General features: G+C 48.3%; 1 long non-coding RNA gene across 1 annotated transcript; it reads left to right on the top strand.

Moving 5' to 3' along the window:
- Positions 1-9416: 9416 nt before the first annotated feature.
- On the top strand, positions 9417-15589 carry LOC143368639 (uncharacterized). Its single transcript, XR_013085271.1, has 2 exons — positions 9417-10338; positions 14682-15589. It is a non-coding gene; the product is annotated as an uncharacterized LOC143368639 (long non-coding RNA).
- The last annotated feature ends 2429 nt before the right edge of the window (positions 15590-18018 follow it).

Raw genomic sequence — 18018 nt, 5'->3', positions numbered from 1 at the left:
GCTACTTACATATGCGGTGAACTCGTTGTAAGTACGTGACAAAATCTTGGACACTTAGACATCTAGCTTCATCTTAAACAAATCTGAACCTTTGTTACAATGTGCCCCAGTCCGGGGTAAATTGTAACACATCTGTTTCACTCATTTAAATAGAAATATGAGCACAAATAAACATTTCTAAAAGATGCAAATGAAAACAACAGATCATTATTAAACATTCGATATACACGAGTTAAACAGTCGTTGCTTATTCATCTGATTCTATCAAAGTCTTCTTATTCGCTTTCTTTACTTTTGCCTTCATACTTTTTTCTACTCTCTGGACTCTCGATTGTTCTGTTGTTCGTCTAGAGCGTCCTTTTCCGGCGTGTCAGCAAATAGCAGGTTTGTTTTATCACCATTTAGAGCGCAGTGAGTAGTAAAATGTTACATTTTGCCCCAAGCAGCTTGTTACAATTTACCCCGAGTTTGAATTGCTGCGCTTTATCTCAGCAAACGAGAAACTAAACATCAAATTATTAAAATGCGTTCACATTATAATAAGCCAATGTGTGAGAAAATTCAAATGGCTTTTAATGACGGTTAATTGAAATAAAAGTGCTAAGACAAACTTTACTTACGTGCTCTGCGTACTGAAATTCTGGGCTATACCCACAAAATGAATATATAACGCTTGATTGCGTCACTAAAGCCGACGGTGCTGACATCGTCAAGCAGCTCTCGCATGCTGTGGGTTGCCAGGTTTGTCGTTCAGACGATTTTGCTTATGTTAAAATTTACACCGGTGTTACAACCTACCCCGGTCTCCCCTACCTAAATAGGTGACTGTGTAGGAAGCACTCGACCACCAGCAGTCATTCAACAAGTACCAATATTCCCTCCTCAAAATTCCGCGGTCGTTCGAGAGGCAACGAACCCCTTGACGCAACATTAATATCCAATTTCCATAAATCTTCCGCCGCGCTCGCCAAGCGAGCGCTCAGCCTTATCAATAACAGCCCGTTTTCACCTCGCGCTCATGCTCCGACTGCAATATCAATACCATCGAACGGGCCCGACAATGCCAGCGGGGAGGGACGGGGGCGAATAAAGCAAAGACAGAGAGGGAATAGAAGAGGAGAGGATGCGACCGAAGGGAAAAAAAGAATAGAAGAAGAAATCGATATTCAAAGTACACATCCCGCCATCGAACGGCGGCACTCTAATTTCCTCCGCGATCAAAGCGGTCGCCCGTTTTAATGTCGTGCCACGACGTCGTCCTTTGGAGGAGGACCGTAGGACGTGTAGGGCCTCCTCAAGGTCCGGCGGTGGTGTCGGGTCTTTTACGACGTGATTTACATAGAATGGCCGACTGCTGGGGCGTATATCGGCGGCATTAGAGTCCGTAAGGAAGGGACGAAGAGGCAGCAGCAGAAGAAGAAGAAGAAGAAGCAGAAGAAGAAGAGCAGGAAGAAGCAGATGAAGGAGAATAAGAAGAAAAGGAGCAGCAAGAAGGTGGAGAAGGAGGAAAAGGACGACGTGTCTATAGTTGCGAGCTCGTAAGTCAGTAATGCGGAGCAGACGCGGAGCAGACGCTGAAAACATCCATCACGCTCGCGGGGCCTTATCTCCTCCCGTAGATCTCCGCTTCATAATTACATTCTCGCCGGCTCCAGGAGACCCACCCCCTCACGGCTCCTCTCGCGCCACCGGTATCAACGCCGAGATACGCTGGATCGCGACCCCATCGTGAACCCACTTCGCCGCGTACGTGCCGCGATTAAGCGGAAAAATGTGACATACGTGCGCGTCCAGGCTTACTTTTCGTGGACGTTATTAGAGAAGCGGCCGCTTTTATTCGCCCGGGAGAGGGATTCGCGACGGACGTGACTCCACGCGCTTCTCCCTTCGTATTCTCCTCTACGCTGAAACGCGCCGACTACCCGCTGGATGGTCTTCCCGCTGATTCGGTGATATTCGTTGTGGGAACGCGGAAGCGATCCAAGTTTGGCATAGTAGCTACGTAAAGGCCTCGAGAATGTCTCATTCGATAAAGCTGTAACAAGTATGAACCAATCGTTAGAGACTCTCGGGTTTGCCCATCGGGAGAGTAACTATTAATCACAGCGTGGAAAGGAAAGAACCATCGCGGGGACGATAGTCGAATAGCGGAGTCCATCCGCCGCGATGGACCCGCGCCGATAAGCACCGCGGATGATTGCATCGCGCGTAGGTTCCTTGGCGATCGAGATAAATGATACCGCCGCGTTGTCTTATTATGCAGAAGGCTAATTTAAGCGCTACGTCTGAGACCTTGTCGATAAATTGACGATACCGCGGCCAGTAATTACCGGCTAATACGCGTGATTACTTAACGGGGAACGGAGCGCCGCGATTGTCGACTGTCGGGTAATTGGATTGGAATGCGCGACATCCCGGCGAATAATTAGCGTCTCTGACGTGCGTTCCCTTAGATCCATTACGCGATTACCGGCGGAAGATTGAGAAACAAAGCGGACGTAACGGATCAGGGATTGAAAGTTTAAAACGGCAAATGAAATTCAGCCGGGGCTTCCACGTCGGAGATCTGATAACCGTAAGGCGCCTTTGAATCGGATCGCAATCTGCTGAGATTTTACAGGTAGTTTATGGGTCCATTGTGACTCCGAGCGAATTCGTAATGGCGGGGCAATATAATTTGAATAATGCACTCGAATCTTTTAATGCACCGAAGATGCTCCGCACGGTGGCTCCTTCTTTCCTGAGCGTCTCCTTTAAACTGTAATTATGCGGAGGTGACTACTGGAACGTGGAAGCTTTCAGGGAAATGAGAAGGCGGTTACAACCAGGAACAGTAAGTCAAATGCAGTTCCTTTTGATTGCACAGCCAAGTGACTCTAGCGTGCTCCGTTTTAATAATAGCAAGTGTAACGTAGCTCGTGCGAGTCTGCTCCGAAATGCTGTCGCCCTGAGGGAACCTCAAACCGCGGGACTCGGGAAGAACATACGTAGGGATGTTAGGTGATCGGGGCAGGAGTAAACTGCACACTCGTGGAAAAGTAAAAAGAGCTTATTTATTGCAAAGAACAGGTAGGCGACGATGCCTCTCGTTCGACGGACTCTGCAGGACTGACTTCATCCGTTCTGATCTTGCGCTCCCCGAGATTCGCACTTACAACGCACACTCTTGACCCGCGCTCGGGTCACCCAAACTCTCAACGTGCATTCGACGAAACCATTCGAACCTCACACCCCTGACGTGTTCGAAACTCTACTATAAACATCCGCTCTCGATCCCAATCGCTCTGGCCCAAACATACTTTGTCGATCGAACAGTCTTCGCACCCCCACACGTATGACTATAGTCGCGAATGAATTCATTCGCGTAACTAAGGACGGAGTAGGAAATCAATCTCACCCCAGGATCTATCAACCGATGTAGGGTAGACCGGGTCGAATCGGATCACAGGGCGAATCGGATGAAAATAAGAATTTAGTCCATGTTTCTTACATCCCGATAGAAATGAGCATTCGTTAATTGTTGCAAGTCATTGTTTAGAGCTGGCATACGTTTTCAGTGACATGGACGCTTGCGAACGTTACAATTCTGGTCCGAATCTAACCTACGTAATCTGCAATTTCGTATTTAAAATGAAAAGTAAGCTTGAAAATTCCAATGTGTTTATTGTTATTAGTTTGCACGATGTCCGAGTTTAGTATTTTATGTATTTTAGACTATTATATCATAATATGTTTATGTAATCTATACACTTTGAAATACTTATACATGGGGCTAGTCGGATCATGTTATTTGGGGTGAATCGGGTCACTCTTTATTTCCATTTGAGTATTTTTATGATTATAAATATGATAATTGTTTATATGCAGATGATTAGTACGTACATAAAAAATAGTAATCAGGGATCACGGTGTTCAAAAAAAATATAGGAATCTGTGATAAAAATTAAATTTAGAGAAATGACGAAAAATAAATGAATTAATGGTCTTAAGAAGATGGCATTGTATTTATTCTGGTGAAAAATTAATTCGTCCACTTTCAGAAGATTATTTATTCTTCAATATTCTTCCGATCTGTGTGCTGAATAGAGTCACTTGACTTCACTGTCATTAAATTAGATTCGTTTAAGTTGATTCTAAAGATACTGTTATGAAAATTTCATTTTTTTTTCAGAAATTTATGGGTTATCCGATTCGCCCCAAGTTTCGGGGCCAATCGGATATTTCTCACTTTTTGTTTGCAGAAGAAACATTTTTATGTTTAATTTTATTTTCTCTTATTAATCTTAAAGCCAAAGGTGTACTGGTCACGAATATATAATAAAAAATTAGTTTTTTAATGTTTGACTAATATTTCTATACCGTCAAACACAAAGTGATCCGATTCGCCCCGGTCTACCCTATCTGAAATATCCGTATTCCACATTCCCCTGTACCGAAAACTGTGAGCTACGGAATACAACGCTTCCTTCAAGCAGTACCGAGGTCCCTCGATCCTATTCACCTCGAACAAACATCGAAACATCAACTTCCCATTTCTCCGAAGGAAATGGGCGATGGGCAGCCAGGTGAAGAAGCCGATTAAAGTTTCAGCGACTCGTGACAATAACTACAACGCGAGCACCAGGTGCCCCCGCTCGTCTAACATTAACATTGCTGGTCGATAACGGCCGGCGCGGCGCGGCGCGGCTTGGCGGCGAAATAGGAAGCGAAAGAGAGCACAGAAATCAAGGGACACGCACACACAGAGAGAGAGAGAGAGAGAGAGAGAGAGAGAGCGAAAGAGAGGCGAATCGTGCCCACGGCGTGGGCGGGGACAATAATCGACTGGATAACTCGTTTGTCTTCTCGGCCGGCTGTTCGTTAGGGACTGTCTATCGCAAATATCGTGCGAGCACGAACGTATTTACCGACGTCTCGGATTGGAGTCGTGAGCTCGAATCCGCCGGGGCGAAATGGGAAAGCGAAAATGACGATCGGTGCCTGGAACGAATGAAAGGAGAGGATTGCAATTTGCATTGCCCGCGCGCGAACCACTCGCCCCTCCGCGCTCGTCCCTTTCTGATTAATTTAAGAGTCACGCGTCTGGCTACGGTCTGGATTACTGTCTGAACAGAATCGTTTCATTCCGAGGATTTCTGGCCGCGGAAGGGAAAATTGCACGGCGCTCCTTTCCAAATAATTGCCGGCGGAAAGTATTCGGGCGCGAGGGCGCAAGGGTATCGTGGAACGGAGGCACGTCCAGCCTGAAATTGTATTCCCAGGCGATGATACGATGTCACGAGACGCCCACGTAACGTAAGAATAGACGCGAGAAACTCTTAACAACTGCTTGCCGAAAAATATATCACCGGCAACGAAGGCCGCAGCCGCGCTCCTCGCAGCCGAGTTTCGTCGGGCTCGCTCTCTTTTATTTCTTGTTTTTTCTTTTCTCCTCGCCACCGTCCACAGGTGATTTCCGCTGGCGTGAGCGGCAGCCATCGCGCGATCGTGGCCGCGCGGGCGAGGGTTGCAATTTTTGTATTTGCAGGAATATTTATAGCGGCACCGGCGGATTACCATAAACAACGCGGCGAGGAAACTCAAAGATTACTGTATTTAAAGCGCGGGGGGGAATAATCACCGTTACCAGCAGGCCATCCGCGTCGTCGGCGCAAGAGGGTGCCCCCCGAACGTCATAGAACGATTCGCGGTACCTGCGACTCCTTCGAATAAAACGGGCCCGCCTCGCTCCTACCGTTCGACCGACCCAACCGAACGCGGATGCCTAATTGCGGGATAACTGTACAAACCTCTGTTACAAGATAAGCAAGATATAATTGTTATAATGCGGACGTGACGTTCAAGCTCCGAGGCTCGTCAGAGGGCTGTTTTCCGGGGAATAATAATAATTTGTCACATGCAAAAGACAGGTTGTCGTTAAAGTTGCCCGACGTTCTGGATGCAATTTAATAAATCCCTGTCGGAGATACGACTCAATGGTAGAGGCAAGGGAATTCGAGAGCCATTACAGTTACCGCGAATCGATACATCAAAATTAGAGACGCCCAGATCGGTTCTTGCAATTCATTAAGGGAGATCTGCGAAGTATTAAATCCCAGCGACTTAAAAATGCTAATAGGAGAGGCTCCTGCGTCGAGGGTAGTGGGGGTTTGTAGGAGAAACGGGGGAGCAAAGGTCATTGAATCGCGAACCTAACGAGCGGTAGCCGTAAAAGGTATAAATTCGCTTTAGGTTCGAAAGCAGGGCTCCGGTCACGCAGCGCACTTTCGCGACTTGATGATGATGAACTTCCCTCGGCCCGCGGTTCTCCCCGTAAGCTCGCTCATAAAGTCGACTTTAATCCGGCGACCGGCAAAAACCACGCCGGCCAATTGTTCGCGTTATTCCGCGTAGTTATGAGCGGAATTTTTTAATAACGCTCCCCCCGCAGATAAGTAAAAGAAACATGCCGCGTGAATCTCTGCAATATGGTTTGTCCCGTATGTGGACGGAATTCTCCACGATTCTCTTCGTGTTCCTCAGACGCAGAGTGCCTACTATCGAGCATCTGAACTCTAGCGAGCGAGCACGCGCGAGTGATTAATACAGTCGATGATATTTCCATGATTTAGTGCCGGGCGTACATTAACGACAGCAAATCTCCGGTAATGGTGTCACTGTCAGCTCGGGGGCCGCGGTTAACGACGGCCATACAACATTTTCCCCACGGGGGCCGGTGCCTAAAATTACGAAAGACGACGAAACAGCTTCACGATCGTGTACCCGTTCCGATCCCAATGAATTAACGTCAACCTTATCACCTCTCCGCTCTCAGTCAGCGGCCGCGTAGGGACACCGCGTGGCCATTGTTATTACCGCCACGATTATCCTCGCCTTCACTTCCGCCATTAGCATGATCGACAGCATTATTATTCCTGGCGTGCATTTTTCCAGTCAGTTCCTTTCTCGTTTGCATAATTAGTTGTTGCGTAAAACGCCCGGGACTGTTCGGCCGTCTGGCGTGCAACCGATGGACTGTTCCTTGCGCAACTGATTTTTACATTAATTGGTTCGCGGGAACTGAGACCCGTTGATGTAACGCTGCGAGTCTTGATCGGCGGAGATTCGAGAGCGCTGTTGGGACTAGCTGTGCCTCTTCGTTTGTAAAAGTATGCTGAGATATAGGTGGTATTATTTTCTTCAGGTGCTTTGTGCTTTCATAGCAGGTACTGTAGTCTTCAATAAGTTAGAGACCTCAATTTGATTCAGATTCGAGGATGGGCTGACTTCGATGATTTGATAATTACCGGCTGCACGCGATGACAATGCGAGAATATGTCTTTCTCCGACGATGTACGAACTGGAAGTTCGCCGAGGATGTATGAAGTAATGAATGCAGGGTAGAGTATATAAATACTTTCGTGAGTATCGTTACTTGCAGAAATAGATAAGCAAAAAGAATGGCGCCTTAATTGGAATAAGAAATATCTCATTAAATATGTACGGCACCTGCTAACCGCAGAATAATGGAGTTATGCAAATGCACCGTTGACATGATATTTATCGTTGCAGGTTGGAGCATTTCGATAAAATATACATTCTATAGCGAGGCGTGCAGAAACAAAGCCGCAACGAAATTGACTTTCGCATTTAATTGTAAAAGGAAAAAGCTGGACCAACGCTTTCCGGTTTTAATTAAATTATGCGGAATCGATTTGTATTAAACTCTCGATGTTGCGATTTCGATTCAGACGCTCATATATCTTCCCAGATACGAAAATTTCGCTTCAAAGTAGATGACAAGCCAAACGAAGCGCGTCGAGCGTTCAGAAGTTGTTAAAAGAGACGCAGAAGGGGCGCTCGAAGGAGGATCCTCCAGCCGATTCGAGATCGGGACCGGCCGATCGATAAATTTCGAGCCGCTTTCGACGGTTCCCGCTTTCGTTACGGGCCCAGCGTTATCGATGAATATTTATGAACGCAATTTGCAAAGTGGTGCGTCGATACGCGCGCGATTATAATGAGTAATGCTTTTTTCTTTTTTTTTTTTTACTCGACCGCAGTTTTCCTTCCTCTGCTTTTTTAATCGATACGAAATATTTATGGTTGCGTTATCTGTTGAGTGAAATTGAAAAGCTTCATCACGCGCGACAGTTGCCGCGGCGAAGCCGCGACACGGGGCGATATTTATTATTATACATGTAAAATTAAATATCGACGCTTTGAGCGCTACTCGAAACTTGCTGATCGAACGTAATCCTCTGCCACGAACCTCATTTCCGCGAAGTTATCGGTGGAACTTCGATGCTGAATAATTTACCGAACTCCGCCGGGAGCATCCTTGCGCACCCTTAAACGGGTGAAGAAGGAACCGTCGGATTGAGACGTCACTGTCACGATTTTAGGTAACACGAACGTAACAGCCCGTGAAAATATAAATAAACCAATAATTGAATCGTCGGGCAGAGTTTCCAAGCGATTCCCATCAGACTGTAATTACCCTGTTGACGCGTAATTCCGAGCATCGAATATATTTTTCCATTACAGATGTAATCGATCGGCTGCGTATAAACAACGTCCTGCTTTCGTGGACTTCGCCCGACCAGGGGAAAAAAAAAAAGTCAGCGAGCCTGTCGATTCCGAGGCTCGTTATTGACAGTTTATTAAATTAAATCTTACGCGGCGCGGGATCGGCGCGGTGTCAATAAAAGCGAAATAGATTCGACTTAAATGATGTAACGACGGTGTTTCTTATGACGCGCGCCCGATGGAAAATTGAAATCGATAACTTCGTTACGGAGAAAATACGGGCGCGACTGTCGGGGCACCCTCTATGCAGTTTAATAAACTATTGTGCCGGCTTCGTAGTTTACGCCGTTGAAGAGCTAATAATTTTTGGCCGATCGAACTGCTGCAACCACATATTTCCAGCGGCACGAAGAAAGCTTCGCCGCGTGATAATTTTATGTTAACACACGATTATCTTTATCGCCCTCACGTGACCGCTTATCTATCCGGCCCCGCGATCGCGTCGTTTTTAGAGTCGCGGGCATTCCGTCACTTGGGCAAATATATGAACTCGCGAGCCTAATTGCGGTCGCGTAACCGTCGCGTTCAATAGCGCATGAAAGTTTATCAAGCGGCCCCGAAGAGTTGCTCGTTAGCATTCGGCTGATAGCTAGCGAACGCACAGGCGCTCGTGATTAATATTTTTCCCGTACATACAACTCGAAATTGAAGAAGCTTGGAGGATTGAAGCAGGAAGATTGCGCGTTGCTTTTGTGCACGAAATTGCGCAACCCCTGCAGAATATAGAACTAAGTAGAATTTTCTACCGTACGCCGGGACCATTATAAGTCCCACGGTCAACCGAGTCGAATCGCTTGGAAATTATGAGGGGAACAGGATCGACGAGAGTCGCGGTGGAGTAAGGTGCAAGAGGATAAATTATTCTGCGCGCTGGTGTATATAACGTGGGACGGAAACGTCCAAATGATCGTAATGCCGCGATGATCGATGGATCCTTGAATACCGACACCGCCACGTACTTCGTGCACAAGGTTTCTATCGCGAGCGCACGATCAGTCGCGAACAGCTGTGACAGTGCAATAATTCGATGTAACCGTAGAACGAAAGTGGGCCGTGGAACGGGCGAGCCGTATGGCGAAGGAAATATTACAAACAAAAAGATGTTTCGATTCTCGTAAATATTTGGAGAACACGTGCCCCGATCTTGCTGCGCACCCAGCGGTTCGATCCCAAAGAGAAGACTCGCCAATCGTCTTGGGTATCGAGAGAACCAGCAGCGCTGCTGCTATCTAAAAGCAGAAGCGGACCAAAATACGGAACTACCCCGCTGAGAATGTGGTTGGCTCGCCGGTTCGTAAAATCACCACCCAACGTTATTAAATACCGCCCTCAAAAGCCAAGTCGTTCGCCCGTCACTCGGGGATGTTCTAAAACTATTCAAGACACGCCGGAGGCTTCCTTGAAATAACGTAGCGAGGAGATCCGGCAGAAGGAGGGTGGTTCGAACGAGGAGCTCTCGGGGTCGGCGAGAGCGGGACGGAGGCAGGAATGTAATCACAGGATTCCCTCGCGATCCTTCGGGATGCAGGTGGCCATGCTGGATTCTTAGCCGGCTGTTCTCCTCCTTATATATATTGTTCATTAGGCGTTGACAGTGACAGCAGCGGCGGCGGTGGCGGCTTCTATTTCTCAGCACTCACGTGGCCCCGTGGAGGCTGGCGCCCCCGCGTATATACCTTCCGGTAGCCCCTCGAAATCGCCCGCTGTACAGCCGGGGCCATGAAAACGGCTGCGGCCACGAAATAAGTGTGGCAGGGTGAAGAGGTTAAGGTAAGTTTCCTGTTACACGTGCCGGCTCGTATATGACCAGAGCGTAAACTTGCATCGTGTTCCGTGCAGCGGACGCGGCCGGATATTTAGTGGCCCTTAACCGTCTGCCGGACGTGGTCGGCTTTCGTCGCGAGGATTTTTCTGTATTTTTGTGGCCCCCTTCGGTAACGAGCTCCGAGACCCGGCTCTGTGTATCGATCTGGACCCGTACAGTCCGCGTTCTTATGGCCTGCCGCGATATCGATGCTTTCGAAAGCCGGCACCGCCGAAAGCCTGATGTTTCGCAGGGGGAACTCCGGGCTCAAACTTTGTGTTCTTTCGGGGAGTTGATATTTGCCAATGGAGGTATCGGTAGTTACGATTTTGCACAGATAGGTGCTTCTCGAGATGCTTGCCTTCCATACTTGCGTTTATTGTATGAGACGCTTCATCGTTGGTGGCTGTGGATTCAGGGACGAATTTAATGCGGTACCGTAAACTGGGGAACATTGGCATGTTTTTGGAGCACTTTGCTATATAGGTACTATAAAAATTAATGTTTTTACATTTGCTTTAAGTATCCAATTATAACATTGCATCTTTTGTGGGTGCACTACGAGTGTCAAAATGCATAAAAGTTGTGTCCTTATGCTTCTTTAATACATGTTAAATACCTGCCAATGTTACCCCGTAACCGGGTAACATTGGCACATCATATATTCTATAAATAGTACTAAAAAGTTAAAGTTTTACCACATCTGAACTTACGTTAGCACTTAACTTTGCTTCTTTTTATGTTCAATCCACTCGATTTTATATTATTATTATTCTTTTTTAAATTAGCACTAAAAAGTTAAAGTTTTACCGCATCTGAACTTACGTTAGCACTTAAGTTTGTTTCTTTTTATGTTCAATGCACTCTATTTTATATATTCTTCTTATTTTTTAATTAACACTTTTAAATTTGGTTTAGGTATCCTATTATAACATTGCATCGTTTGTGATTGTACTACAAGTGTGAAAATGCATAAAATTTGTTTCCTTTTCATTTTTAATAGACGTTAAGTATATGCCAATGTTACCCCGTACTGTCAACGTTACCCCAGCGGTGTAACTACAAAAAAGACTTGCCCTCTACTTTACTCAATACCACCTAAGGTTGGAGGCACACGAGCGTTTTGTTTGACGGACATTACGACAATACATTGCAGTCTATTAGACTTACGCTAGTGTGCGGTGTCTACGCACGTCCGTCAAAATTGTCGTCTGTCGCGGATGTCGAAAAAAAGACGTTCATATACCTCCAGCCTGAGAAATACGGTCGATTTCGTTCCAACTGCTGCTCCATTTCCCCACAAACCTCTATCTCGAAAGTCGAATGGAAAAATTCCGCCGCTGAGGCGCGGCAATGACGTCGCGCAGCGTAATCGCGTTGTTTATTGCGTACACGACAAACCGTGCGGTTGTAAATGAGGCCCATTAACGTCTACAGGAGTGCGATAATCATATCGAAAGTATAGACTGGCGACGTGGCAGCGAGTGAAAAATCAATGTCCACCTAGCCAGACGTTTCCTCGTTTATACTGTCCGCAGCGCTGCTGAATCACGGGTCCGCGGGATCTCGGTTAATCCGTTTTTAATTAATCCCTTCCACGAGGCCGGATTACGGTGTAACCGTTCGATATCTCGATAAAATTGTTTATTTCAATGGTCCGCGCTCTCGCGATCCGTCGCCGACGCGCCGCCGCTCGCCCCCTCGCCCACCCCTTGCGGCAACTGGACCTCGGCGATTTTCAACGGATCCGACGGTTTTTATTAATTAAAGGGAGCAGGCAATCGGCAACAAATCGCGGCGATTAAAAGGCCGTTTCGCGCGGTAACGATCGTGGAAGCACGGCCCAGCCGAAGAATAATCGTTCCTTCGGTAGCGAACAGATTTGTTTATCAGCTTATCGACCGTTCGTTTCTACCGTCGTAAGTTATATTGTAAAGCGAAACCGGTTCGGAACGCGGCACGGAATGCTCGGCTGCCAGCCAGCCGCGGGATGAAGTTGCATTCTCGAGTTCACCGGTGCATAACGCTGACTGAACCTCGATCATCGTTACGTCGATCGAGGATCGCCTAAATGAAGAGGGTTTCGGGCCGCGCAAAACGGTCCAACGTCGCCACTCGACCTGTATTTCTGGAGAGGAGATCTTGATTGGATGGCGCACTATGCGCGGGATCTGTACTTATAGCGTTCCGTGAATAGTATATTCTGTTCCTCGCGGAAACAGAATAAGAATTACATGAAAATTCGTTAATACTCATTGATAACTCTGGAATGCTGCGAATCAACGACCAACGAGGGTTTTCGTTCCCACCCGAGTAGCCTACCCACCGATTTCCGAGGCTAGGTGTGGAAGACAGCGGGAGCAAGGTACGCCCCTCAGAGGTAGCGTAATCCTGGCCGAATATCCAGCAAGACGACGATGACAGGATGGGGAAAAATGTGCCTCGTAAAGAACCGCGCAAATATGCATGGGAATTGCACGCGCGTCGGAGGAAGAGCGGCCGCGGGAAAGGGGGGCAGAGTCCTGCAGGAAACAGGGCGGCACGGAATAGACAGGAACAAAGAGAAAGCGGGAGAAGTGGAGAGAATAGTCGGAGGGGAAGAACAACCCTCTCGAGCTTCCACGAACGGCTGAAAAAAAAGCGGGCCGCATGCTCGCACGTTAAAACGGTTCGGCCGTAACTCCGAGGATTTTTGTCGCCGGCTTTGGTCGCAACTTTATGGGGATGAGCCGGGGAGATTCTGGAAATTTCTCGCCTAACGAACACCCGAAGGGGATGATCGGTAGCTGGCTAGAATACCAGCTCGCAATTTTACTCCGGCATTATACGAAACGGGGGTGCGGCACCCTTAACGCGATCGAATACGCGAGGAGGCCTGGGACAGCCCACCTCCCCTTCGCTCGCCACTTTCCTACATCCGCGGCGACCTGTACCGGTCTCTGTATCGAGCAGACGTCGCTCTATGAATATTTCAGCCGGATAAATTATGAACGCAATAATTGCCCCTCGTAAAGCCGTTCTTTTCTCTGCGTTAACGAACGCGCCGCGATACGCGAGCCGGCCCGCTCGGTTCATTATGTCTTCGTACAATTAGCGCGTGTCGTGTGGATCCTCAGACGAGGAAAATACGGCCGGCCGATCGCGATAAGAGCGACAAAATCATTACGGCTTTTTCAGCGCCGTAACGTTCCGGAGCCATGAGCTATGGAGCCGGCAATTGGGTTCTTGAATGCTCGAGGCCGATGCTTTATTGTTCGTCTACCTCGGAGGGGCTAACGAAGAAATTGTGGAATCGATCTGTATATTCCAATCGAGATAATACGCAGTCCAAGGGGAAGCGAATTTAACGGCACCGTGATTGCGGCGTCGCTTTTACTTAGGGCATTCTGGCGACGCAGTTTATCGCAACTATTCTCAGCTGAATGTATTATGGATTGCAGCGTCGTAACGAAGACAGACATCGCTTTAACTGTCCAATCGCAGGGTGTTCTGTTCTCGTGCATATTAGATGATCTGAAGCACGTGTCGCGGCTCCGGGAAGAAACGTGCCTCGAGAAGAATCGTCAGAATCGAACTAATTAAGGACTCGAGAGCATCGCGATTACACCCATCGCTCACACTCCGACTAATATTTCCGGGTGCAGGCACACCCGCATCACGATAATTGCGCGCGTACGTGCACGGCCTCATTGGAATCAGGAGAGCTGCGTTGCTGGCGCGATGCAAAATTCTGCAGTTCCCTGGGCACGAGCAGGCAACGAGCACCGCCGGCTGCATCGGTGGCCCGTATCTTTATTTAATTAGCGTATTACACGCGTCCCGAAGCAATGGTAACAGTCATTTCTCGATCAGATAGCGGATATTTATTTGAAACGGATGCGACTGGTCGAAGGATTATGAAACGGGCGGGAGGTGTGGGGTGACCGTTTCTCCCTGGGCCTTGGTGCTCCTCCCGTGGCCGCGGGCCGGAATAAATGTTTAACGATGATGCGCTCTGCGAATGCATGCCTTATTGTTCACGGCCGCGGCTTTTATTGGCCCGGCCTTGGAGCGGCGTGAAAACGTACTCGCAGGGCGTACCAGTCGAGTAATAACTGTATTGTTGGGAAAAATTTATGGGGTTTAATGTGTGCCTACAGTTTATGGCGCCCTCCACTGTAATCGTGGGATTGCGCTCCGATGCTCGTAAACGTCTCCGTGGAAGTGAGAACAGGGTGATAGCGCTGGTTCTCGCTGAATTTTATCGAGCTTCAATTAATTTTTGTAGCCCCGGGGGGAGATTAAAAGTCATGAGCTTTCGTATTTGTAGATATTCGGGAAGCGATCCTGATGGTGGCTCGTAACTTCACCCAAGTCAACGGCTCTCTAAATCCCACGAAGCAGACGAATAATACGGACCTTGGTTCCTAGACGTTTCTAGGTAGATGCCTGCCTACGCGAGGAGATGCCGAGTCCACCATCGTTTCTCTTAATTCACGACTCGATTCCAGGACAGCGAGGAGAGGAGACAGAGCGGGCGAGGCTGTGCGCCGAAGACAAAAGGAAGAGGCTCCTGGCGGTAGCAGGATAAGGAGGGAAGTGTAAACAATAAAAGCCGGACGGAGGGAGGGTTGAGCCTGGCTAATCTTGTTACGGTTATGAATCGCCGTGCTCAGGATAATGCTGTCTACTCAGACCGAGGAGGGGTTAATTTTATTCTCTCCTCGCCGTCGACACTGCAACCGATGAAGTCTTTCTGGCGCGTTGATACGTTCGCGGATACCGCGAATCTCTTTGTCCGCCGGGAGGAGAATAATTAGCTGCTTCAGATAAGGGTATCAGCCGGTGCATTGTTCTCGCAGCAGGATCCCCGATAGAAAAATCTGGATGCATGGTCGAGTGCCTGATACGCTAATTACGAGTGGCAACGTTTGTTTTGTAGCTAATTGGATCGTCGAGCCGTGAGCTTGCTCGTCGTTACGTCGATTATCTAACTCATCGGGAAGTAATAAAGAAGCACGCTGGAAATTAAGCCTGATGATGCTGGCGCTGAGGATTGTTATGTATTATACAATGTGCCGTGTGTGTTTCGCGTGGACTTCAGTGGTGCCCCTCCGAGCGGAACGCTAATCTTTTTATTATTCTTGTTCCGGACGGGAATGTAAAATGGTGGATTTTGTTAGCTTATCGTTAGCACAGTGGTGCTGCAGTTAATAAACCTGCGCACATCCGTCTGAATATATTATTTATCAAACCTTCGCGTACCACGAGTTTATCACGAACGTACACCGCTGACCTAAACCCGAAACTAATCCCATCAAGCTGTCTCCAACTGTTCCATTGACGACCCGCATCTAATAATCTTTACGAACTGCAACAACCACTAAACGGACAACATGTTTCGTTTACACCGCCTGTAACGCATTCCTCGCCCCTCGAAGCACCAGATCCACCCCGCAAGGTTTCACCCTTGCCCCCGGTTACCAGCCACTGTTTCAGTTCACAAACCGGCGGATCGATTCCTCAGCGAGGATAATCCCGTAAAGCATCCAACTGCGAGGAAAGCAGAAAATAATGGTCGGGCAGAAGAAGCATGAAAGACTCGCGGCCGCAACCAGCCAAGGGCTCGCCCTTCCACCGAACAGAGGAGAGAAGCCGTTCTCGGCCTAGCGTTAATTAGTTTCGCCTGAGTTAATGACTTTTTCCCTCCTAATCAGGTAATTCCGTATCTCTTTAAAATAATCTCGCCGCCCCGTCCGCTAATGAAATTCTGAACTCGTTACTTACACTCGCGACCCCCGTCACCCTTCCACCGTCCCCTCCCTTTCCCCGGACCTTGCTCTCTCATCTTACTCTTCCACTGTGTATCCCGCGAGCCGAGGTGCCCCCGCTCGCCTGTCTCGCGAGCGTACGAACGGCCCGCGTGGAGCATCTGCCCCGAATTTTTCTTCCCGCCGGGTGCGCGCCCTTCCCGCGAAATTACGACGGCTGGATACCGATGAAAAAGCGGCGGATTTACGAAGCAACGCCAGGCCATTAAGGCGTTACTCTCCTCGGGCTACGCACGCGCCGCGATAATTCGCGAAACCCTGGTGATAAAGTTCGCTTAATGACTGGACACCGAGTCTGCCCCGCTACTGATACTCCGGGGCTGATTAAGCGCTTTTAATCGACACAGAAGCCCGCATAAACTCTACGAATTTGCAATCTGTCACACCTCAGACCGCGTATAATTGGCTTCGTTACATCGAGCCATATCCTTGCGGAGAAAAATCGTTAAAAGCTGAGGGTACCTAAACATCCTGGGGATCGGAATATTCGATCACTGTTCATGCTCGAACTCTACTCCAGAGTTCAAGTTGTCGATTCCAATTTTCAAAAAATCACCACTCTCTCCTTAGTGCTCAGACTCGTCCAGTCATCGTTCCCATAAATTTCTATCGTACAGCATTTAAATAAACCGCCGTGATTTCTCGTAATCGACCGCGTGGGCGTCGAGGTACCACGAGTTCGTCGTTCTGCCACTAACAGCCGCCATTAATGATCGCGGTAACAATTCGAGGCACGGTAACGACGCGTTGGTCACAAAGACCCGATACTTTTCTCGAGGACCCCACCCAGGGTTCGCGTGACCGGTCGTGTGATCGATATAGGTCTCGCCACTCTGCTCGTCGTCTTAAACGCGCTTAGAAGCTTCCCGGCGACTTGTTCATTGTTCTTCCGGTCGCACAAACAGGGAGGTAACTCGGACGAATTCCTGATTGAAAGTAACGCCTGGCCTGCAGGCAAGTGTAGTTAAGAAGCGCTTAAGTAGTTACTTCGAAGTGTTGGGAAATGCCAGAAATTCGGGAGGCTTCTCTGTGGACTGTCTTAAGTAGTTTGTGTCAATAATTCCGACAATTGTGCGCCTAACTCAACTAGTAGAATTGTACTTGGCTGTCCAACTACCGCCACCGTGAACTCATCGCATTCGAAAGGGGTTGAATTTAATTTAAGGTACCGCGCAGACAACAAAACCGTCTTTTAATTAAAGTCCAAGGTGCAGCCCACTTTCGCGCGGGAACGCGATAAATGATAGTTATTTGCGCGTTATTTTTCTCGTAACAAGACAGTTACACGCAGCTTTAATGAACGCGATCGGGGCACGAGAGGCCTGACGATCGCCATCTTGACCGAACGATGGCCACGCAGGTGGTGCGTGTACTATCCGTCACTTACACGAGTGGATGTAGGAACCGTGAGTTCACCATGGCTTCCCGAGCCCCATAACGAGCCTATGATTGCTTTGGTTGGTCGCCACCAACCCCCTCGGGGTAAACGGAGTCTACGCTCCCCCCTTGATTCGTGGACAGGTGCCTCTGGATCTAGTTCTGCTTGAAACGTGGCGGCGAATTTTCGGGTCGAAGCCTTCGCGTCGCTCTCAGGTGTACGAGGCTCCTGTTCAGTAGGAATTCTTCCTTCCAAATCTCCTTAATTACCAGAAACAGAAGTATGGAAACCAGAGGTAGGTATATCTTTCCATGTTACAGAGGCAACGCGGTATCAGTTGGTGGCACCTTTTACGACGTGGTGAGAATTTACGAGGCACCGTGGCGGTACATCGCCCGGATCCAGAATAAAGTCGCGGGACGTCTATCAGTGGCAAAAAAAGGGGCTCAAGTTTTCCT

Source organism: Andrena cerasifolii, chromosome 4 (assembly GCF_050908995.1).
Source record: "Andrena cerasifolii isolate SP2316 chromosome 4, iyAndCera1_principal, whole genome shotgun sequence".
Lineage (NCBI taxonomy): Eukaryota > Metazoa > Arthropoda > Insecta > Hymenoptera > Andrenidae > Andrena > Andrena cerasifolii.
The sequence above is the reverse complement of the archived record's forward strand: the minus strand, read 5'-3'. Positions and strand labels throughout refer to the sequence as shown.